This window comes from Lonchura striata, chromosome 1, assembly GCF_046129695.1.
Source record: "Lonchura striata isolate bLonStr1 chromosome 1, bLonStr1.mat, whole genome shotgun sequence".
Taxonomy (NCBI): Eukaryota; Metazoa; Chordata; class Aves; order Passeriformes; family Estrildidae; genus Lonchura; species Lonchura striata.
This window is the reverse complement of record NC_134603.1, coordinates 119,130,285-119,154,228: the sequence shown is the minus strand read 5'-3', so window position 1 is coordinate 119,154,228 and position 23,944 is coordinate 119,130,285. Positions and strand designations below refer to the sequence as shown.

At 39.4% G+C, this 23,944-nt stretch overlaps 1 long non-coding RNA gene across 1 annotated transcript in view; it reads right to left on the bottom strand.

Annotated features, from left to right (window-relative positions):
* Positions 1 to 23,944, bottom strand: part of LOC110474558 (uncharacterized) — a 140,215-nt gene that overhangs the window by 98,570 nt on the left and 17,701 nt on the right. The window contains exon 2 of the long non-coding RNA XR_013342122.1: positions 21,131 to 21,212. This is a non-coding gene — a long non-coding RNA (uncharacterized LOC110474558). The remainder of the gene's footprint in view (positions 1 to 21,130; positions 21,213 to 23,944) is intronic.

Below are 23,944 nucleotides of genomic sequence, written 5' to 3'. Positions count from 1 at the left end.
AAAAAACAAAACCACAACCAACCACAAAAAAAACAACAGAAAACCCCAAAAAACATAAAGAACCAACTAACTGAATTCTGGAAAGCAATCAAGATCCCTTAGGAATATTTTGATTGTACTTATTAATTGGAAAATCTTCCAGGACATTAAATATTGGGAGGGGAGGGATTTAATAGTTTCTATATTGTCAACAGGAGAATAAACATATCTTGACTTTAAAAAATGTGACAAGTGTTTGGGAACCCTAAAAAATGATAAAGCACAGACTCCATGTAAAGGAGAAAATGAATGAGGGCTTATTGCTGGCTTTAGACCCAGCAATTCTAGCAAGAAATTACAGAAATAAGAATTTAATTTATTGAACAATTATGTTTTCCTTCTTTTGAAATGAAAAAAGAATGAACCATCTCAGAAAGGTTTTTTCCTAATCCCAAAGTAAATAGCAGTTGTTTTGTTCTCCTTTTTCAGACAGTAGCAGAGTACCCGCTGCTCCCAGGGTTGAGGTTTCTCTTCAGCCAGCAGAAGTGCTGCTGGGCTATCTCTCAGCAGTGCAGGTTACTATGTCACAACCATCAATTAACACATCTCTCTGCTTGGGCTGCCGAGTGTTTCAGTAATACCCTGATGGCACACACACACACTTCTGTATGCAAATGGCAATCTTATACTTGCATCCTGAATTGCTCATTTTGGAGAAAGGGGGAAGAATGTTGGGGGAAAAGTAAATCATTCTGGGTTGCTTTCATAACATGCAGCATCAAAGCTACTTTCACAAAATGGCACCTATCCCTACAGACTCTAAGTACCCTGAAATTCAAAGATATGATATGCAGATGAAAAAATTCCAACACTTAAACACTATTTATCACACCTTTATTCTGTGATATAATATTTGACAGGGCTGTTCCTTATTTTAAATATGTCAAGACCCAACACCCTGTTGTGCCTGCACTTGGTGCTGTGCCAAGCCATAAGGGGCACCTGAGCCACTCTAAACACAGAGTTGGGTGTGATGAGAGATGAAAACACCACCCCTGCGACCAGCAACACAGATCTGGAGCGAGGGATGGAGCGAGGCTGTACACAAATAAATAAAACTCACAAGCAGCTTGAGGTTTTCTCTTGGCATAAAACGCACATGTTTTAAACACACTCATGAAGACTAACACTGTCTCAACTGTGTCCCCTTACAATGCCTTGAGAACCTCAGCCCCTTGTTGGCGTGGATGTATCTAGCAGAAAAGGCCTTGGCCCTCTGTAAACCCTGATCAGCAATATCAAAAACATCCCTGTGTTTGCAACAATGTTTTCAGCACAAATCCAAGGCATAACCCCATGCCATAGTTTGCACTGTGAAGCAAAGTCTAATCCAGCCACTTGCCTTGCTGTGGTTCTCAGAGATGAGCTACCCTAATTTTATCCAGATCAGTTTGTGATACTCTCACTGCTAAGTGATCCTGCTTTTGTGGCCCAGGGAAGAGGCCACAGAAGATGCCTGATAGCCTTCATCCCACCTTCAATCAGAAAAGGGAAGGGTGAAACCAAATTCAGCTACCCAACAAAGGGGGAAAAAGAACTGACTGTGAATGCCCTTGGAGATTTTGGGTTTATTTTCCTTTTTCTTTCAAGGGAAAGCTGATACAGCTCCGGGGTTTTTTTCCCCTCATATTTGAAGCTTGTGCAAAAAGGAGAATTACTTTAGAGTTAGTCTTCTCACCTCATGTGGGAAATGACAGGGGACGGGGTGAGGGAAGGGCTGAGCTGCTTTATTGAGTTTGCAGGGCAAAGTTTTGGTAGTAGGGCAATACTGGCAACAGGGATGGCTTCTGTGAGAAGCTGCTCACCACATCCAGCAGAGCCAATGCCAGATGCCTCCAGGATAGACACGCCTCTGGCCATGTTTTTAGCCTTTTTGTGGAGAGCTGCTGCCTGTGGGATGAACCAACACTGGAGAAGTTCATGGAGAATTGTCTCCTGTGGGAAAGACCCCATGGTGCAGCAAGGGAAAGACTCTTCTCCCTGAGCAGTGGCAGGAGTAACATGTGATGAGCTGACCAAAACCCTCATTCCACATCTCCCTGAGCTGCTGTGGGGAAAGAAGTAGAGCACAGGTAGATAGAGGGTGAGGGGAAGTTGTTTTCAAGGTTTGTTTCCCTTCTCTCATTATCCTGCTCTGGTTTTGATGGTAATAAATTCAATTGATATCCCCAAATTCAGTCTGATTTGCCCATGATTCTAATCAGTGAATGATCTCTATCCTTATATCAGCTCATTAATCTTTTAATATATTTTCTCTACCTTGTCCACTTGATGAGGGGAATGATAGAGAGATTTTGTGGGCATCTGGCATCCAGACAAGGTTAATCCACCAGAGCTGTGGTAGATATTTGGAAGCCAAAGAGGTGTATTTTTTTTAAAGAAGGGGGAGTTAGGGTCTCCTTCCTGTTTTCCACATCTCACTGAGGCATCAAGAAAAAGGTAAAAGCCACACAAATGAAAAAAAAAAATGAGTATGTGTCTTTCCCGATGGGAAATAAGAGAAGTAAGCAAAACATGAGTAACAGAAGCCTGAGCTCTGATGTTTTGGTAAAATCACTTCTATTTTGGATGGGACTGTGTTTTCTAAGTATACTGCTGTTGGCCTTTTCCATAGCTTTGCTGATTTTGTAACCTTCTACTGGAGGCTTCAGATAGCAGTCTTGAGTAACAGAATTTAAAAGGGACAATATCTATTCTCGTAAAACATTACTAGAATGAAATTACACATTATTGAGCTCCTTTATCAGAAAACATATTTTTAAATAAAGTTTTTTAAGATTATGATAGAAAAAAATGGGTTTTTTTAATATGCTGATCAATTTGTATGGAGACTATGAGTGTCTTCTCATGCTTCTAAGAAGGCCTCCCCTGAATACAGGAATGGGGTGTAAGATTGAGTGAATACATTATCTTTGAAATGCTATACAGAATAATAATCTTGAGAAACACTTATACATTATAATTACGTGCTATTTAGAGTCCTTATCTAGGTAGAAAGACACAGTGAGGAGCCATAGAAAGTAATGTTATTTTCAGTGTAAGATCTTCATTTTATTTCATTCATCTTCTCACTGATGTAATTTTGATCACATCTCAGGATCTTGATTTTGTTGAAGCTTTTTATATAATATATCCTTACCAAATCTGGATTTAATTATTTTTTTTACTAAGATGATTTTACTATTTAAACAATCTGTAAACTTCTCAGATCAAATTAATCAACTGAGAATCTTCTGGAATTTTGAATGGGGTCCCTATGGCAATAAATAGGTTTCACTGTTGATTTTGATTTGCAAGTAATAAAACAGGTATTTATTTCATTCTACAAATTGATCATGACAGACAAACTCTACAACATGATATTTTGGTGCTGTCCTACGACTCTCCTGAATGAAAAACTTATCACATATGATAGAATTTCTAAGAAGCTAATGTCTTTGCTATATAAGATTGCATTGAAATATATTGTTGTGCAGACCAGGGCACAAAACAGCTTGGATTAAATGTCTGGGAAATTAAATCCCTTTGGATGACTGTCAGGACTAGTCTGCCTCCATTATCCCAAGACACAAGCTGGCACATTATCATTTTTATACATAGTTAAATACCCAGACTCTGATTTCATTAATCATTCAGTTTATCAATTCATGCAAATTTACCAGGGAGAGGGCATTCCCTGTCTTCACACGAAATCCTATTTCCTAAAATACTATAGCTGTGTTACATAATATAAATAAATGTCTGACATTTTAGCAATAATAATAGCACTTGAATCAAGGTTGTTTTCCCCTCAGTTTCCCTTTAGCCTGCATACATGTTCATTTCTGCAACTCCTACTCCTCTAACAGAATTACAGAAGCTTTCTTAGACCAAAATAGAGGAAAAATAAAAAAACTTTTTTTTTTTAGTACTTCCCCCCGCTTCAATCACAGGTAGCTCCAGAAGTGCAGATCTTTATCCCCATCACATTCCAAAGAAAAAGTCGTATTTTCTTATAAGACAAGGAGGAAATATAAAAAACAACAACAACAACAGAAAAAAACAGTATCTGCAGAATAATAAACTGGATCAGCTTCCAAAAGATGATGCAAGAGGATTAGAACCTCCTGCCTTGCAAAATGGATCTATTTTCATAACACTGGAGACCCCGCCTGTCTCAAGCCAAAACCATGGTCGCACCACCCCCTCTGTAAAGTGACTCAGCACCAGTGGTCAACTCAGCAATACTTGCTCTTCCTTCAGCATAAAACTGAGTTCTGGTTGAGTCATTTCTAGGCCTGTATTTATAACACAGACTGTGATTCATTCCCAATTTGTCTCGTCTTGGATTTCATGCCAGGACCAACTGGAAGATATATGCCCTTCCACTCTTCCAGGATGTTTTGCAAGGAGCTGGAAAGAATTTTGGTGTTCTGTGTAAGCACCATGTTAATACACAGTGCTGATACTGTGTTACTGTGGTGGCATTGTAATATTTTCCATTATTAGCAGATTAAATAACTTTTACACTATTTCAGGCAAAATTTTAAAGCATGGACTTATTTTCATTTGCAATCTTTCTGAAAAAAAAAAAGTAGAAGCAAGTTATCTCTACAAAATTAGGTCATTGCAGGTATAGATCTTTTATAAGTAGAATCAGGTACTTCAATATTTAAATTTAAAGGGAAAAATAGTTACAGATAACAGGCATCATCTATCAAGGTATTTTCTGAGATCTCATTCCTTATAGCCAAACTAATATTCAGACTTGGGAAGAAACAGCAAACTGTTAATTATAAACCAGATTTAGTATAAATTTATTATTTTAAAACCATTTCCGGTAAAGGAAAGTTGTGTAAATCCCAAATCTGTACTTTGACTAAGGTAATTTCTTTTGATTTTCAGGAAACTAGACCCTGAAATTATGCTAAGATGCTAATCATAAAAAAACCCATTTCTTTTAAAGACCAATTTAGATGATACACACTGTTATCCTAGTATGTATCTGCCATTATTAAGCAGAACATAATGTCACTATTTAGGAAAGCAAGGCAAACAAGATATGGTCCTAGATGTGAGTACTTATTGATCCTGGATTGTGCCTATCTTAACAGGGTAAGGCTTTTGTATGCAGTCACTAAAAAGAGCTCAGAGCAGCGAGGTATGAAAATGTGTCATTTTGCTATCACTGGATGTGCACACTGATAGCATTCTCCCTTGACACTCTTTTTTCCCAGTTTACTGGATGTCCTCTCCCACTAAGTTTAGATTTTTTCACCTAGTTATCTCCACTGCCTTTTTAACATTTCCTTCTGTATCACCTAGCTCAGCTAATTGCTTTGTGACTTCCCTTCTAATCCAATTTTTTCTCATCTGCTATTCTTTTCTAAATCCTGGCACATATAATCTTTTTTTTTCAGATTAATTTCCATGCTGTTATGTGAGGCTATCCCCATCCTTCAGCATCATAGAAACATCACAGAACTGGCCCTTTTCCTGCAGCCTGGCAGTAGAACATTAGAACTCCAGGAATTCATTAATGCTAGCAGTTAAATTAAATAAAGGTGTTTTTAAAACTAATTAATTAATTTTGAAAAAGGAAAAAAGTCAGTTTGCAGATAAAGCTTTCCTCACCAAATGCCATTAAGATCATTGTGTTCTATCACCAGATATTTTTCTCACATAAATGTGACTGTCAGTCCCTTGGTTGATATGTAAAGTAATTATATCAAACCTGCCAGGGTAAATAATTTTTATTCATAGAGAGTAATACTCAAGCAAGTTTTCTGCTTAAACATGATGCAGAAACATTTTGTAAAATATCTTGTAGCAATCTACACAAAAAAAATCAGTGATGGAGTCCCAATTTTGAGCTAAGAATCATGCAGTCCCACTGAAGTCTCTCTTGGCCTGGACTGAGAGATGCAGGGTTTGCTGAAGATAAAGATATACCCCTTTAAAATAAACAAGCACTTGAAGTAGTTGAATATTACTAGTTTTAAAATGTCTGAGCTTTGTATATCCCCAGGGTCTCTTTGTTTGCATCTCCTTAAACAATGCAAGCCATTATTAAGAACATGAATAATGTGGCATGCTATCATATTAGGATAGAATTAAAAACAAGACAGCAAAGCCTTAAAGCTGTGCTGAACATACCACAGATATTGCAGTCTTCTACATTTGTTCTGAATTAAAATTCTGCTTCTTTCCTGAAACCTCTCATCTGCTCCTCACACAGCAGCTAGTGCCTATTTGAAAAAACATTCACTTTTGGCAGAACAGCTGTACTATTAGCTCGGGACTGGGGGAGTGGGGGGAACCAACCAACGTGCTCCCCCAAGCACCCTTTCTCTCTGGCTGTTGGGGAGGGCTTAGGGAGCCATGGGAGCAGGAAAACTTCACTCCTCACAGAGCATCTTGTCATGTGGCCAGGCTGACAGATCACCAAACACCCAGCCCCACCAGTCTCTCCCCTGGAGGCAGCACCTCTACCCCCTCTTTTCCCAAGGTACCAGCTTCCACTCTACAGCAGTCCCATGGGGTCTGTTACTCCCACAGCAAAAGGACTGAATCTGCAGCTGTGATCACAGCCAGGACTTCTTCGGGACCATTCGGACTTGTATAAACCCACATATTCTTCCATTGAGCACTCCATTCTCAGAGCCAGCTTTCTCTCACTAATCTATTTACCTAACCTCAAATATCATGTTAAAAGGCAAGAACATGGTGGCAGGTGACCTAATTTTACTCAGCTATCAGTTGACTCAGATCCAGGAGTGATGCCAGGCAAGCACAGCCTGCTGTAGGAGCCAGTGCTTTGTGACAGCTCCTCTTTCCCCCTTTCCCTGCTGCTGCAGCTGGCTGGCATCACAGAGAAAAGCAAGCAGAGAGCTCTCAACCTGACTAAGCCTCTGCAAGTGGCCAGTGTGCTCTGCCTACTGATTTTAACTCACAATTCCTCTCTTCCACATCTTGAAGAGTAACCAGGCTAGGTCCCTTAAGCACTGCCCATAATGCCAATCTAAACCTCTTCAATTCCATGACCTCTTCAGACTTGTCAGACTGTGAAGAAATCACTGGGACTTTGTGGCCAGGAAGAATGGAGGCCCTCGAGGGCAAGAAGAAGCTCTAAGAAGTATTCAGAGAAGAATCTGGTGGCTTCATTTCTTCACCCTGGGGTCAGAAGAGTTCAGAGGCTTTGGGTATGACCAATAAAACTATTAGTTGCAGATATTCCAGAAATATGTCTGGAAAAGGTCTTCCCAGGCCTGCTCAGGACCATTTCTAAAGCCAGCTGTGGACTCATACCAGACCTGAAACGCTGGAAACCTGCTGAGCAAGGATGGCAGCTATAAACAGTGTAGGTGCTTTGGTGTCTAGCTTTGCTTTTGTGGTTTTGTCTGAAGAGGTGAGTGAGCTGGTGTTGTCCCAGCTGAAGTGGCTCAGCACACAAGCCTTTAACCAGTCTGAAGGCTAATCCAGCAAGATACAATGACCTATTGCTCCCTTGGGCAGGATTAAGAGCTGTTTAAAATGAAATATACTTGGCGGAAAGATATGGGAGATACTGGGGACCCCCAGCTGAGGGGTTTCTAATGCCTTTCCTTGCGTTCATGGGCTTTTCTGTTTTATTGCCCAGGCAGTGAAACTCTAGCTTTTGATTGCCCAAAATTCAGCTAGAAGATCAGACTTCAGCCAGGAGCTTTGAGCGACTCCATAAGGAATATCAACAGTGGCAAAGCCTTCCCCCTCACACGCTATGACCTCTATCAGTGAGAAGAGGTTTGGTAGGGGGAAGTGGTTGGTTTGATTTGGGGGGTGATTTTTTTTCTTTTTCAGCTATCAAAGCATTAGACTTCTCAGGAATAAAACACATGGTAAACCGACAAATTTGTTCTATCTCCTGACACACTGTCCTTAGCATGACCAGTAGCTCAGAAGATTTCAGATCTGTCAACCCGTGCCATGGCCCTACCTTATGAAGCAGAGATGCCGTGGTCACAGCAATATATTCTCACCCAGGGGTCACAGCAGTATATTGTCACCCAAGGGTCCAGTAGAAACATGCCAAGTCGCCCATTCAAGCAGAGAGCAAGGCCTGGTTTCAGATACGACTTTTCAGATGTAGGTAAAGCAGTGTTGTGACAGAATAGTAAAAACTGACAAGACAAGCTCTTGTCGAAGGTTTCTCCGAAGTCTAGAGTGCTGCTATGGAGACCATCCTTGAAAGCAGGCTCAGTGCCTGTTTTGCAGAGCTTTCAAGTTTTACCACAGGGAATGAAAGTGATCTTTAGATTTTGCCCTGTTGCCTGATCTATTGCTCTATATCTTGTTCCTGCCTCACCAGGGCAACAACTTCTTATTATCTGTATTGGTTCAGCTAATTATTCCATTAATGATTCAGCTGATATAGTTTAATACAGGAAGTGTATATGTCACATCATTAAACAATTATTTATGTATTCTAGACCTTTACCATAATCCAACTTGAGATTTGTTAATTTATTTCTCCTCTGGTGTTTATGAGGTATGATATCCTGCAAGTAACTAATTCTGGATCTCTGTTCTCTTTGAGATTTAATCAGCATTTGAGACTTACTTCTGGTATTATGCCAGGATAACTAGAAAGCAAGACAAGCAAGCTTTCCAGCATTTGGCAGCTCCTTTAAAACAAGTAGAATTTTAGAAGTTGATGTGAAACCCATAAAAACCTTTCAAAATCTAGCAGTTCTTTCTCACATAAAAAAAAAAAAACAACCAAAAAAAAAAATTAAAAAATAAACCTCTTGCTTATACAAGCTTGATTGAAACAGTGCTTAAAAATTCATTAAAAAGCTACATAATCATATTCTAGTTTGTCTCAAATAAAAGGACAGCTAAGTAAATCTAATTGCCCTCAGTACCACAATGTAACCGTGGGTCAGTGTGACCCGGATAGCTTAAAATACAGATCCAGGGAAAACACAGCCAGAGATTCCCTTGGCTGAGAAAAAGAGCTTTTCATTTTGCATCTCCAGGTAACCAAGGCCATGTAAGGGTTGTGGGTGATGTGGCAGAGACTGACTTCATTATTCATGTTTTCTTATCTCTTTTATTAGTCACCTTAATTAACACCAAGCTGAATAGTACCTTAGACTGAAATCTATGTATGACTCAATTCAGTTATTTACAAGACAATTTCTAATTAAAAAATGTAGTTCATTTAGCAATAGACACCTGTGAGGAGAGGTTGCTAACATTTTACAATGAAGGGGTCTTTGAAATTTGAGGGGAAAACCAAATGAAAGTGAAAACCAAGAAGAAACATCAAGGAAGAGACATGACTTAAGGAGACACGAATGTTCCAAGTGAAGCCAAACAACAGTGAGTGCAGATTTTATGTTATTATCTGGTTGAGCTTCTACTAAGAGGGCTGGCCTTCATACTCCAGCCTTAAATCATTAGATCCTTTACCTGGCAGTAGAGAAGAATTCATTTGAATATAAAAGCTCACAGAGCCATTCTGCTCCTTTGAACCTCCACAGAAAAAATTGTTAATTAAAGGCCTCCTAACTAGATCTTCCCATATTTGTACCTGCAGCTCCGGGTTTGATCTAGCTACATGACCTACCCTGTTATATGTCTTAGTCCACTTTATCCCCCTTGGGAATAAAGCGAAATAGGGCAAAGGTAGCAAGGAACCCTCAAGGGGCCAACCACCATGTCATAGAAAAAGGGATCAAAGGGCTTAAGTGTGGAAGGTGTGAGGAGAGGCTGGAAGGGTACAAACATTTTTGAAACTCTAGGCATTAGAGAGGCCATGAGAGGAAGAGGAAGAACAGATGGTGAGTGCTGTGTTAGGAATAATGGCAGTGGCAGGGACACAGCTCTGTGGAGGAGAGAAAATCATAGTGGTGGATCATGTGCAGGATCCAAAGTTGCCCTAGGGGAGATAGTGGAGGGAGAGGGAGGATATTGAACAACCAAATAGGAGAGTAAAACAGATCTAGAAACAGGCACAGGAAGAGACAAGACAGTTAAAAGCTATTATTGAGGTGGGGCCGTGGTAAGAGTAAGTGGTTGGTTGAACAAAAAAATTTTGAAAAATAGTAAAGGTGGAGCCCTAGGAGAGCCCTCTGCAACTGACAAAGCATCATCCTGCCTGCAAGGAAGCAGAGACGTAAGTCAAAGCCTCCCAGTGAGCTCTTCTGTTCTGTAGTGTAAGCTTTCCTATGAAATAGAAGGCATTTGATCTTCACATAAAAGCTTCACCTAGGTCTGATAGTTGCAATTCTGGATAATTATGTCTCAGACATCTGGCCAAGAAAAAATAAGTGGATTTGGCATAAGCAAGAAAACAAAAGAGGTCCCGTAAATGTGCTCGACTTGCTTATCCGTTCCAGGTAATATACTAAGGAACAGGATTTTAGTGGATCATTTCAAGATCCATTTTAAGGGAGTAAGCATTAAAATATCAGAGGTACAATCAGGGTATTATACAGCTGCAACATAAAAATTGTAGACACATATAAAAGTCACACAAAATCACACAAAGTGCTATTTTACTATGCAATTGTAACTGGTCAGATGCACTAGGGCATGACAGTAGATGACAGTAATCAAGGCTCACTGAAAGCAATTACAATTACAGGATAAGAAAATATGCAAAAGCACATTTAAACCTGAGCCAAATTCAGCATGAAGCAGAAAGCCTTTTCCAGTTATTGCATGCAAAGAACAGAATAAATAAGTTAGCACTCAGGAGCACAGAAACTTTTCATTTTGTTTCCAAAAAAAACTCAGCGGAACCCAACCGTTTTCCAAAACAGGAATTTTACGCTAATTACCAGTGTGAAAGTGAGACTACAAAGTAGGTACTTTATTCCTACAAGCAATCTAATATGCCACCAAACTTTTTTTTAACTGGATTTACCTGGCTCAGTGTGAAACAACATATACATTTCATTACTTGCTGTGCTTTATTTGCTTATCAACACGGCCATGAATGAGACTACAATGTCAGCCCACTTCATTCTAGCACCTGCCCAAACCTCTGCAGCCAACCCTTCTGCATCCTATCACTTGCTAAAACACCAAATGCATAAGCATACCAGTCAGAGGGGAGCTGACAGAGCTACAGGTATTTGGGTTCTTTGTTAGCACAATGCAAACACCCAACATACATGACTCAGTTGTGTTTGCAAACCCTCTCTTCCCACCCACCTCTGGGTCAGAGGTGTCTGTCCCAAATAGTCTTTCCTAGATAATATATCAAACATAACCCTTTTTTCTTTAAGGGGCAGAAAACTGCTTTTCTGACTCCAAGGCATTTCTTTGAACTGGAGCTGATCTATTTCTTCATAGTCACAAAAGTCTTTCCTGACCTTAAAATTCACCAGGGATTTATTTGTATGGGCATTTTAAGGCATAATATTAGATCACAATAGCTATCTTGATCTAACAAACACCTTCTAAAAGCTTGGACAAAAACAAAAACCAAATTTTACTTCTTACTGAAAGGGCTTGTTTGAAGTTTTGCTTCCCCTCCATAGTTTCAGAAGGCTATTATCCTCACTTTGTTTTAATTAGAGCTTCAAACCAGCACTATTTATGCTGAACAAGCCGGGTCTGGTCCAGCTGGGCCACATTTAGCACACAGGTTGTTCCCATTGCACTGGGATAGGCAGTATTGCCTTGCCTGCTGGGCTGGAATAAATGATCAGGGATCTGCTGCACTTTGAGAAGGTAATGGCAGCTCCTTGCCTGCTCATGCTCTTCACTGCTCAGCCTCATCTGCAGCAGCAGCTGCAGCTTTGGGCTAGAGCCTCACTGTCTGTGTTCCTCAGAGGATGGTTGCTGCACCTGTAAACCCCAGTAGTGCAGAGCTGGGAGAATTAGGAGCAGTTGAATAGCAACTCCACAGAATATCATCTCTTATGATAGTATGGGTCTGTGTGCTCTTCTGCTAAGGATAAGACAAAAATCAGACATCCTGCAAGTGAGATATTGCAAATCCCTCTGAAGGCCCTGCAGCACTTCTTTCTTCTCTGGCTTGCAAACTTAGAGGGACTAGAACACTTATGCCTTTGCATCCTGCGTTCCCGTATCAGCCCATGAGCATTCCCTGAAATCACCATCCTGCCTGCAGCAACTGAGCGCTGAGACCATCTGGGACTACTTACAACCCCTGTTACTCTAAACTTTAGGCTAAACAGTTAAAACTGCTTCTCTATCCTCCAAAAATACTAAATACACCAAAGAGCTCTAGAAACCATGACTAGAAGAAGCAGCCTGTCTGCTCTCCAGCAAGTGTAAATCTTCACCTGAATCCTGCCTTGCAAGTGTTCATGCCTATGGAAATTGCGTGTTGTGTAGATTACATAAATTTGCCTGAGGGGTGGCCTGTCTGAAATACAGCAAGAATGTCTAAGTGTTAGTGGTAAATCTTCTGTAGCACACTTTGTTCCACCCATTTTTTTTTTAAAGTGGCTTGAATCCTTTGACAATTTAAAAACTACACACAAAGCATAACCTTATGAGCATCTTCACTCAGACTGCTGCAATTTAATGATTTATTAAATAATAATAATGTGGCAAAGCAGTCTCAGTTTTCCTAGGTTCATTTTTACCATGTTCTACAGTCTTCCCACTGCAGGTTGTGAACTCTTTGGCTCTCACAGGGTAATCATGAACAGGCTGAGTTGGCATTTGGATAGGAAATCCACAGGGAGGCCATAGTAGTCATTTAGATTATTCAATTACAGAAAGAACAATTTTCTCTTTGTATTTGTAAGAGTTCTCCCACATACCTTGAGCAACAGCCCTGCTTGTCAGATAAAGATTATCAAGAAGCTGTAGGCCTCCATGTTTTCAATTTTGTGGCTCCACTATTTTTTTTTTTCCTGTGGAGGTGTACAGCTCCCTGTAATGAATGGAAAACTAAAGACAAAAGACTTGCTAGGTCAGCTTCACAGTTATGTTAGCATTCCATAAAAACAAAGGTATTTCTGGACTGGAAGGTCCCTCAAAAAAAATACCTTTTCAAGCCACTTGTGTTTGCCACTCTTCTTTTCAATCTTGGCACCTGATTCAAATCCAGCTGCTGAAGACTACACCTTAAAAATATAAACTTCAGGAGCTGTCGATAAAATCCTGGGTTCTTTTCCCTCATCATGTGTGTTATGGGATAGGATAGTATTATTAAGTCCAGTGAAACTACTGCTGTTTATTTCCCAAAGTAGATCCCCAGTACATGCTGCCTTTCAACCATCAGGACTGCCATTTCTGAGAGTTTAGAATCAAAAGCACTAGAAGGAGGAAAAAGGCAGATTCCAAGTGGTTCCCCTGTTCAAGGTTTCTGTTCACCTGATGGAAGCCTGCAGAGATAGAAGGTAGGTAAAAATATTGGGCTGCTTCTACTCTCTTCCCCAGGATTACCTGGCTACCAGGATGGGCCTCTGAACAAGTAATAACTCTGCCAACTGGCTTCCTCATTGCTTGAGAATGTAGCTCTAGTTTACACCAGCTTCTCATAGCAGGCCAGAAGGTAGAAATAAACTGTAATGCAAATGTATATTGGTCACAGCCTTCCTTCCAAAGCCAAAATTCTTACACCAGGAACCAAGAAAAAGGAAAAAAGTAGATGCCACAATGGAAGACAAGAATCTACTAGGTAGATTGCCTCTTTTAGGGTTGCTTTATTCTAAAAGAGCAGAGAAAATCAGACCCAGCAGAATACAGAATGAGAATCCATTAATTTCAAATATTGTTAATAGGGAATATTCAGGAAAAAAGTAATGGAAAAATTCAAAGGATTTATTTTTCTGGGTTTGGTACAATGCAGAATAAAAATAAAATTCTTACTAATGCATCACCAAAATGAACAATCACTGTCAATTAGTACTTGCATTCAATATTTAGTGGAATTATTTTACAGTACCCTCAATCTTCAATATTACTACTAGTGTTATTTTGTTTAATGTATAAAGCATCTCATTCAAATTCTGCCACTTCTGTTAAGTGCTTTTTATGAGATATTGATGCTCCATTGTTTTGTATGTACTTCATTCTTCACCATCAGTGACAAGATTTTTAATCTTTATACAGAAGAAACCAGGCTTGAACAAGAATGACCTGTCAAGAATGCTTATGGCTTTGTGGTTAGCTCTCTCCTGAGTGTGATTTAATAGATGTGGTGCTGCCTGACAACATACAATATTCAGTAACATAATAAAGTCTAGATGTTAACCATTTGAGACCATCAAAGAGAGAGGTACAGACGACTTGGGATTTGCAATAACACAAAAACCAAGTCATCTGGGACATCCAAGTTTCTTCTTTAACAAGAAGTGGGTTTGAAGAGGGTTTTATTTAGATGGGGCAACTGCATGTTTGCATTTTAATACTGCTTGAGTTTTTATATTATTGTTATACAGACTGTGGACAGCAACAACAAAGACGTGCAAGTGCAGTTCTGTCACTGGGCCTTATCTTTACATGAAGATCAGTTTAAGCCACATTTTTGGGCAGTGTTTGGCCTCTCTGTTGAGCAAACATAGTACTTACTGCAATGTACATTTACCTGGTATGAAGTGCACTAGTGCCACCAAACCACATATAACCCAGAAGACAGCACTTGAACACCATTCCAATATATATTTCAGGATAGACACTGTTGGAAGGAGACTCAGGAGGGCTATTAATGTGCAGCCATGATAAGAAGAGAGGTGGGCTACTCTAGTGATGAGGGACATGTGACTGGGGTCTAGGTAAAAAACGTTCTGCAGTGCTTATGGACTAATCTCCCAGACTTTTATTCTGCTTCAGTAGATAAGCACTCACGTAGCTTTCAGGTCGATCCCTGAAAGCTACATGCCTCCTCTCCTGTCAGTCTGCTCCACCTGGCAACAGGTCCACGCCTTCCCTAACACACTGGTGCCGACCTTGCTAAGTCAGCTGGAACACTTTAGACGTTTAAATCCATTCTAAATCAGTCCACTACCTCTCCTTTATCCACCACATTAGTTTTAAACTGTCTGCTCTCACCTTTAGTGCCCTGCACAACTGCACGCTTTCTGTGTATAGAGGTTTGCTCTCTCCACTTAACAGTGACACCAGGCTTGATGTCCCACTTACCTACCTCTCCAGCAAGCTTTTCCACCTCATGCTGCCTGGTTTGTGAGATGCAATGTTGATTCTGGTTCAGCGAGTTTGAACTTTTCATTCAAATCCCTCCTTTTGAGTTCATTTTAGTGGTGCCTACAATTAGTGGCTCACTGATCATAATTATTTTAAATAAACCATTTAGTTAAGCAATTGAGGTGTTTACAAGCACCAACAGCTTAACAGCTTGATCTTACTGCTGTAATGTGTGAGGTAGTTTCTCACTACATCTCCTCCTGCTGTTTATTACTCCGATTTTAATCTAAAGTCAGATAGTAAATTCTTCAGGGAAGTGATTATATCATTCTTTTGTTCAGTGCAATGCCTGTCATGTTTTAGGGCACAATAAAATCTAACACAGAATGTGCGCAGACTGATACCTGAAATCCAACATAGACTCAAACCCATTTATACAATTCAGAAAAAGTCTTAAAACCCAAATGTGTTTTCAGTGACCAATAAAAACAGCAGAAATCTTTAACAGGATAACCATCTTAGGTGAAAGGCCTCATTTACAAGGCTCCTTAAAGAAGCAATGCCACACTTCAGGAAAATGGGGAAAACATTCAAGCAAATAGTTCTACAGAGGTGCTTAAAACTCAGTAGACTGAATGAATGAGAATGGCCTATTTCAGTCTATGTAAGCAGGCAAGAATGTCTGTCTAGAAACAGTTTTCCAGGACATAGCTGTCACATGCTTCAGATGAATGTTGTGCTTGCTTCTAGTACAGCTGAAGTCTATGACTTAATCTTATCTGTTTAACATCCAAGATTCCAGTTTTAGATTTTGGCAGCAAGCATATGCTCCCCCTGTGGCAACTGCATAATAACATTATAGAGTTAAAAAAACCAGATCCTTTAAGGCTCAATTACCTCATGAAACTATTTTAAAATTCAGGGTGAACAAAACTGCAGTATTTCAGTTTACAAGCATCATTTTAGTTTACAGCTGTTTTAAAGGACCCATTTTAATGTTTTATGTCTTTCACCACCTGCAGAACTGAATGAAAATACTTATTCTATTTTGCAGAGGGCTACCAGAACCAAAAGAGCAGAGCTAAGTGAGAAAGAATAAGTATTTTTAAATCAAAGATAAGATCCAGGATAGCTGACTTTATTACCTCTCTGAAACACTTGAAGATTAAAAATCTTGCAAGGCCAGAATAAAAACAACCTACAGGCAAGCAAGAATCTTTAAAATTGTCTATTCCCTAAATTAGTATTTATATTCGTACTTATAATCCTGATACAACCAAATCTGGTTTTTAATAATTTTAATTACTGTTTTTGCACACTGTATGTTTATAAAAGGATGTGTCTCTTTAACCTGTGGAATTAATTAATTTTCATTCTAAATTCTTTGGATAGAAACTCGCTGTGATTATTAATAGCAGCTAGAGGCTTCATTGCAGTATAAAATAAAGAAAAAAATGGGATATATTATAAAGAATAAGGCAGACCTTGAAAGAGCACTAACTGGGGCCAGGAAAGACATCCTCCTCCCCAAAATAACAAAGACTAAAGAGAAAAGATATGAATCAGAAAATCAAAAAAGAAGTGAAGCAGGCAAAAGAAAAAGGTGAGGGTTGCAAGAGGGGAATAGTGGAGAGTGAAGGGAGGAAAGATTACAGAGTTGAAAGGAATCAGTCTCTTTGGTTTGAGGTTAACCAAAGGAATTATGATACCACTGGAGGAAAGAGGCTTGAAGGTTTAAATGAATGTCCTGGTCTGGGACTCCAAGGAGAAACCCCAGGCAGTGCCAGCTTTTCTGCAGAAGAGTTGAAGGAAACAGTGAGCAATGCCCAAATGAGCTCTGCCCACATGCAGGAGAGAATTAGGTTTGGAAAGAGCAGGTCTCCCTCCTCACCTTTCTTTTTGTGAGCAGTTAAGGGATGCTAAAAGGTACAGCACGCTAGCTTCGTTCTGACAGCACAGCAGGTACAGGTGTTGCCCTTCACACCAGAAAGTTCATGCTGCTATACTAATGTTTATTAACTGCAGCTCATACCAGAGGGGCCAATTCTATTACAAAGTGGGCAGGCAAGTGTCCATGTCCTTTTGTCCTCTGCAAAGATGGCCCCAAGGTAGTACGTGTGGTTTCACACCAGTGTATCTATTTACTAGGAACCAATATGAGGCCATATATACACTTCATTCAGAACAGCTGTCTGGCTGCAAGGCTTTCAGCAGAGCTGGGAAAATGATGGGCGGGGGGAGGGAAATTCTCTATGAATTATGGAGTTGGTCAAATGCCAGAAAAACTGGTCTGTCAAATAAATGATTTGAGGAAAACCAGCCACATTCACTGAACAGTGAAGAGTTTCTTCATATTAGAGCATATCCATCTACATTTTCAAGCTGATTCTGAACCAGACATAATTTCCATTCCTTCATGTCTCTTCATGGCAGGCACTGATAATCTTTTCATAAATAGTTTTAGACTGAGAATTATTATGTGAAGAAATGTATGAATAACTTTAAATTACAAGTTAAAGAGTTTCACAGTCAGTCCATGAACTATGTACTAGTGAGGAAAAGTAGCTATCTTCACTGAATAAATAATTTGTTCAAAATTACTTGCTTAGTCCAGACCTACAGACTTACCAATTTGGCCCAGGTTCAAGCCAGTCATTAAGTGAAAAATTGTTTCCTGAAACTCAGCCAACGAGAAAGGTCAATTTTCACAAACCTTGTATGTATTTAGTCACTCTAGGTAAAACATGATTTTTGCAACTAGCTCATCAGCACCACAGGTCTGAGCAGTGATGTCTGCCTGCATCTGCAGACAGTCCGGATCATTAACTTTGGGAAACATGAAGCGCCCCATGAATGTCAATAGTGTGTGAACAAAGCGCTCTCGGGATCCTGTCAACAGCCCCTGGGATGAGCATGGATGTGACAAGCACAGTGGCAGGTCCCAGACAGTCACTCAAGAGAGTGTAAGGACTGGAAGGCTTATCTACAACCACCCCTCCTTCCAGGTGCTTTTCTCCAGGGAAAACCCTGCTGCTACAGCAGAGAGCTGTGAAAGTAGCCTCTTGCTCCTCCTGCTCTACAAAAGTGAAGCGGGTCCCCCTTGCCCCTGTCATGCTGGTTTGGAGCAAGGCCATGGTGTGGCTGTCCGTAGTAAGGATGCTATTTTGTTCCTGAAGCTCACTTCTTTTGGCAGCTTAGGTAATTCTTGCTTCTTGTTCCTTTAGCAATGTCTCAGTTGGGTATGCAAAGGTCTGTCTGGTTGTGTAGTGAATTAGACCATGGACTGACCAGGAACAAATATAACCTTGTAAACAAAAATTATTTTTAACCAGGATGGGAGGGAATGGGGCAAAACAGCTTTCAGTTACCAATAGCTCACTGCCTGGCTTCTGGAGTAAGCAAGAATTCAGTGCCTACAAACATCCCCAGTGCCCAAGGAAACATACTTGGCAAAGCTATCCTCAAAAGCACAAAGACAGGGACAGAGGCCCTTCAGTCCCTCATTATCCACCTCCTCAACTCACTTTGGAACCTTATATCTATACTGGAGTTGGCTGGGTTTTGTAAAAGTGTGTTTGACTGGGTTTTCCTTTTATTTATTTATTGTTCTCCATTTAGTGATGTGTTTATTCAACAATTTAAAAAGGTTACTTAAAATATGTTTTTGTTTACATATGATCTGTGAAATATTTGGGATAGCTATGCTGAAATAATTTGAGATAAAGTGATAAGAAAATCAAGTATGTGGCTGACAGCTTGGGAAAAGGAGCAATGTTAGAAGCACATTTTAGCAAAAACAGTATTAATGTATGATACCTTTATTGTATCCTGTAAACATTTAAACATTTGATTAAGCCTACTTCTATTTAAACCAAGGAAGCTACACCCACACAGAAAACAAAAGGATAAATAGGAACGTGGTGGATTAGGTCTAAACTGATGTGCAGTAACACATAACACTTTAATATATATACCCAAACAGGAGCTATGAGTGGAAAAATAATATTAACATCAGAATAAACATTGCACTAATTAACTCCAGTTTTAGATTATCCCTAGATATATCTCGTAAAGAGACAGTGGGATTTCCCAAGTCTCAGAAATATAAAATGGCCTCTGCAGCATTTAAAAGATGAGATGACACTTCAGATTTTTTAGTTTGTATTTTTTTTTAAAGGTTGTACAACTAGCAAAGAGACTTGCTAATAATTATGTAAATTATTTGACTCAGTATGAACTTCTTTGTTTAATATGTACCATGCTGTTATGCATATTATAATGCTTAACATTAAGGTATTGAAGCAATAGGGGAAAATCTTATTCTTAATGAATTTGAATACTGCCATTCATTAAACTTTTTTATAAGAAAAACAATTAAGGACATCTTTCCCTAGACCAGGTTGCTCAAAGCCCCATCCAACCTGGCCTTGAACACTTCCAGGAATGGGTCACCCATAACTGGGCAACCTGCTCCAGTGCCTCACCACCCTCACAGCACAGAATTTCTTCCTAATACACAATCTAAATCTACCTTATATGCATTTTCCCTAGGTGAGCTACCATCCAGATATCATCAAAAGACATTTGTGTGAAGTGCTTGTTGCTCTTATCACCTGCAGGAAGCCTATGTGCAATTCCTCATCCCCTGCTCATACACCAACCAGAAATGTAGCCCTGGAGGCTGAGAGGTAGGACAGTAGAAGAAGGCAACCATGTATAAACCAGTTACAGGGTAAAAAAAAGAAAGAAACAGCAGAGAATAGGAAGATTTGCCACTCTCAATTCCAATATAATTTCACTATGCACCAAGTGTTCTTGCTAGTGCTAGAGAGCACAATCAATTAACAGGATATTTTAAAGACTGCTGCACTGTTTCTACAAACCATCACTTGTAGGATGCTGGTACCTTTTCTCCAAGACTCCTCTCCCCTACACATGTGAGTCATTTCTGCACAAGGTAGTTCAGTTCCATGTGTAATAGCTGCATATGACTATTCTCTGCCACGTCTCTTTCCATAGTCTCTAACTATGTTACCAGCTATTGACTTCTATCATCTCTGAGCTATGTCATAAATTTACAGGTGGGAAATAAAAACCACTCAACTGAAAGCAATCCTTTTTGTGATTCTACCTTTTTCATGTAAGGAATATGTGCATTTTTTTAAATAGCCAGAATGAAGATATCACAGTTTCTCAGGTATGTGGTTTTTGACAGCATGGAAGAAGTATTATTGCAAAACTTCTAGGTCTTTCTGGAAGAACTAGTAGACATCTGAAGGTAGGAAAGGTGAAAACCTCTGAACCAGCCACTTGAAAACCTACAGTGATTCCTGAGAACTCAAGAGATACTCTGAACTCCTGGCTGGAATGAGTTCCAAATTTTCATAAATTTTTTTGGTGAACCAATGTGTTGGAATAGCAGCCTCCTCAAAGCAAAGTCATGGATATCAACTGAACTCCAGCAACGGTAAATTTTTCCAAACCCTGAGAGAGGATTATGTCAATGAAACACTGACCACTTTCCAGCACTTCTCTCTGTCATGTAAAACAGCCTTTAGTGAAGATTCACCCTAAATCACATCAGCAATAAGGGGTTTCCTTGAACAGATGAGAACCAGAGCTAAGTGAAAGACACCACAAAAGAAGAAACAGATTTTTGCCTACAAACCTTGATTTAACCTCAAACTTTGATTTAACCTTAAACCCAAATCCTCCTAAACAGGCCTAAGGCAGCAGCAGTAGTGACAAAACTTGCTACCCACAAGCATTCAAAAATAGTGAGGCAAAAATCGCTACTTTGGCTTGAAAAGCTTGACACTGAGGGGTGAGTGCTTTTACTAAATTTTTGAAACCACTGGATTCACTTTTTCAAAAATGTTTACATGGTTTATATAAACCTGAGACTCTCCCCATGGTCTCAAAACATCTGAATATGATGATTTCAGGAGAGCATTCCACATCACTAAAAATATTAATATGCAGACTGCCAGCTTGCCTCTGCAGTACTGCCAGCAGAAATCTTCTTTTGGGGCTGCAGGAAAACTCATTTCAGCAACAGAGCAGCATGGCAGGAATTCCTATAAGCAAGAGAGGAAAAAGAAGAAGTGATGAGAATTGGATCTCCGCTTAGCACCTCCTAGAAAAGCGCACACATTGTTTTGTCATTGCCTGTGGGACAAAGGATGGCGTCTTAATTTTGTGCATTTTCCATCAATTTGTGTTTCTGGCTTGAAAAGATTCAGTGTGTCAAATCTGGATTAACTGAGCACCCTGTCAAATTTAGGTGACAAAAATATTTATTTTCTGATTTACAACTCAAACAGATATCACTAGACTAGGGTAACTATAGAAGGCTGAGACAGCTGAGATAAAGATGGGCTGGGTACAGGTTTATAGTGGTAACTGAAATGGATATTAAGAGAATTACACATGTAAATACAGTGCTGATGTGCTGAATCACATTTGGTCATATTTTCTGTCCCAGTCCTCATGACTGATTCCTACTGTGGGTCAGTATCTGCAACAAGTCTCCTGAAAGAGGTTTGGCAACAGTCACTGTCTCATTTGTATCACTTTTAAAATAAAGTTTCTGACAAAATCATTGCCTGTTCTTCAGTTTCTATTAGCCTTTTAAAATTTACTTCCTCAATACAGATTTTCTGGCTATTTCAGGTTAAAAATTACATGGCACTTGGTCAGTGTAAGAAACTCCCTCAAATCTAGATGTTTCAGTCCACAAAACTCCAATGGAGTTGGCTCAAGACACACTCATTCCTGTAGGAAATGCTGCATGCCTGAAGAGCATTTTTCTCTGAAAGTAGAGAGACATGGGAGGGGACAGAAGCAAGAATTCCCACTGACCTCTTAGGATGCATTTTAATTTTCTGTTTCTTCCCATATGTTTCTCCTTCCCTCCAGTCCTGGAGAACATGGGAAAGTAAGAGCCAAGCCACAGCTTTTGGATGAAAGGATTCTGGTATGGATTACAAGAACTAGACAAACTGCTGAGCACCGTGCCTTCCACAGGTCAGCTGGATGTCCTTACCACCTAAGAGAAGCCCACAGGAGAAAAAAATCTCTGTATTATGTTCTAAAATAACCCAGAGTGGTGCTTTTCAGAGGGGTTTAGGACAAGGCAATCAGTCCTATTACTATTTTACTGCCATAAGGAAGCTCTCCTCAAATGCATGGTGATAGAGCAGTAGTTTACAATGTACATCCTTATCATCACTTGTGAGTCATATAAAACTCCTCCATTATCACACACCATAAAAAGATTAAGTCACATGCACATTTTAAAAGGTAATTATTACATTTAAAGAAATGAAACCACATTATGAATTGTATCAGTACATTATTTAGCACGAGGCGCCACCAATTTTTTTTCTATTAATTCCTACTTTCTTAGAAAATAAAAGCTTAAAGTCAAGTACAGCTGCTGAAAAGTATTAATGAAACCTGTGTCTGCACTGCAGAACCAAAGCGGTAGGAGAGGTGTCAGCTAGACACGAAAAGGGAAGATGAGATAGGGAAAGACTTACAAGGGAGATATTAAATAGTAGGAGACAGCAAAGATTTACAAATTAGTTACTTGTTGCCATTCATTACCATCAATATCTACATCAGGGAAAAATGAAGTTTAGAAGAATCACAGTTTTGAAAACACCAGAATGTTATGGTAATATCAAAGTTGATAACCAAAATCTCTGGTTTGATTTACACACACATTATTTACAGGATCTGGTTGCATCTAAATAAACATGCATTTGGAAACAGTCATTCATGTGGTTGGATGCTTCCTCAAAGGCATATATACAGTCTGTTATTAATCTTTGGAAATCAACTTTGTTCCTTAAAAATGCAAATTCATGTAGTACTTTTTATATTTCCAAGTTCTTATATAATAAAATGCATCCTTTCAATCAAGGCAATGCAAATGGACGTGTTTTTCCTTTGTGAAGCAGATGTTTTAATTGTTAGATAAGCTCCTAATGGTTTGCTTTCTTTTAAAGGAAAGTGAAAGTATATGAATGACCTCTACCTCCCCACGGCTTTCAGAGCAGTCACTTTTCTTGAAGATTAGGAGTCTCTTGGACTCCAGCCCCAGCTTCTCTTGTATCTGCAAACTACAGTCTGAATTAGTTTTCTCCTTTAACAAAAACTCCTGCTGTGTTGAGAATCTCTTAATTACTTTTCAAGCTTGTCCTGTTATTGTGAAATTCTGAAAATCTGATTACTGTGCTAATAAAGCTAGTGAATGCAATTTTTTTTTTCTATTTCATTTGAAGACTTCAAAATGCAAAGATACACAAAGTCACACAGCAAGATTGCATTAATATAAATACATGAGTAGTGTCAAATGAGAACCTTATGTGAGTAAAATGTAACGGTGGGAACTATTCAGTCTACATCTGATAGCGGGAAGTACTAAGGAACAAAATTCATCAATTTAGGTGTTCAGAATTTATCAAGTTAGTTTATAAGACAGAATTTTTGTTCCCTTTGGCAGCTAAGAAAAAACTGCATTTAGAATCATAGAATCATTAAGATTGCAAAAGGGCTGTATCAAGTCCAACCTTTGACTGAACTCCACCCTGCCAACTAAACCTTATCACTAAGAGCCATGTCTAGTCATTCCTTGAACACTTTCAGGGATGGTGACTCCACCAACTCCCTGGACAGCTCATTCCAATGCTTAACCACCCTTTCAGTGAAAAAAATTCTTCCTGATATCCAAACTGAACCTCCCCTAGCACAACTTAAAGCCATTTCCTCTTGTTCTGGCTGCCTGGAAGAAGAGATCGACCTC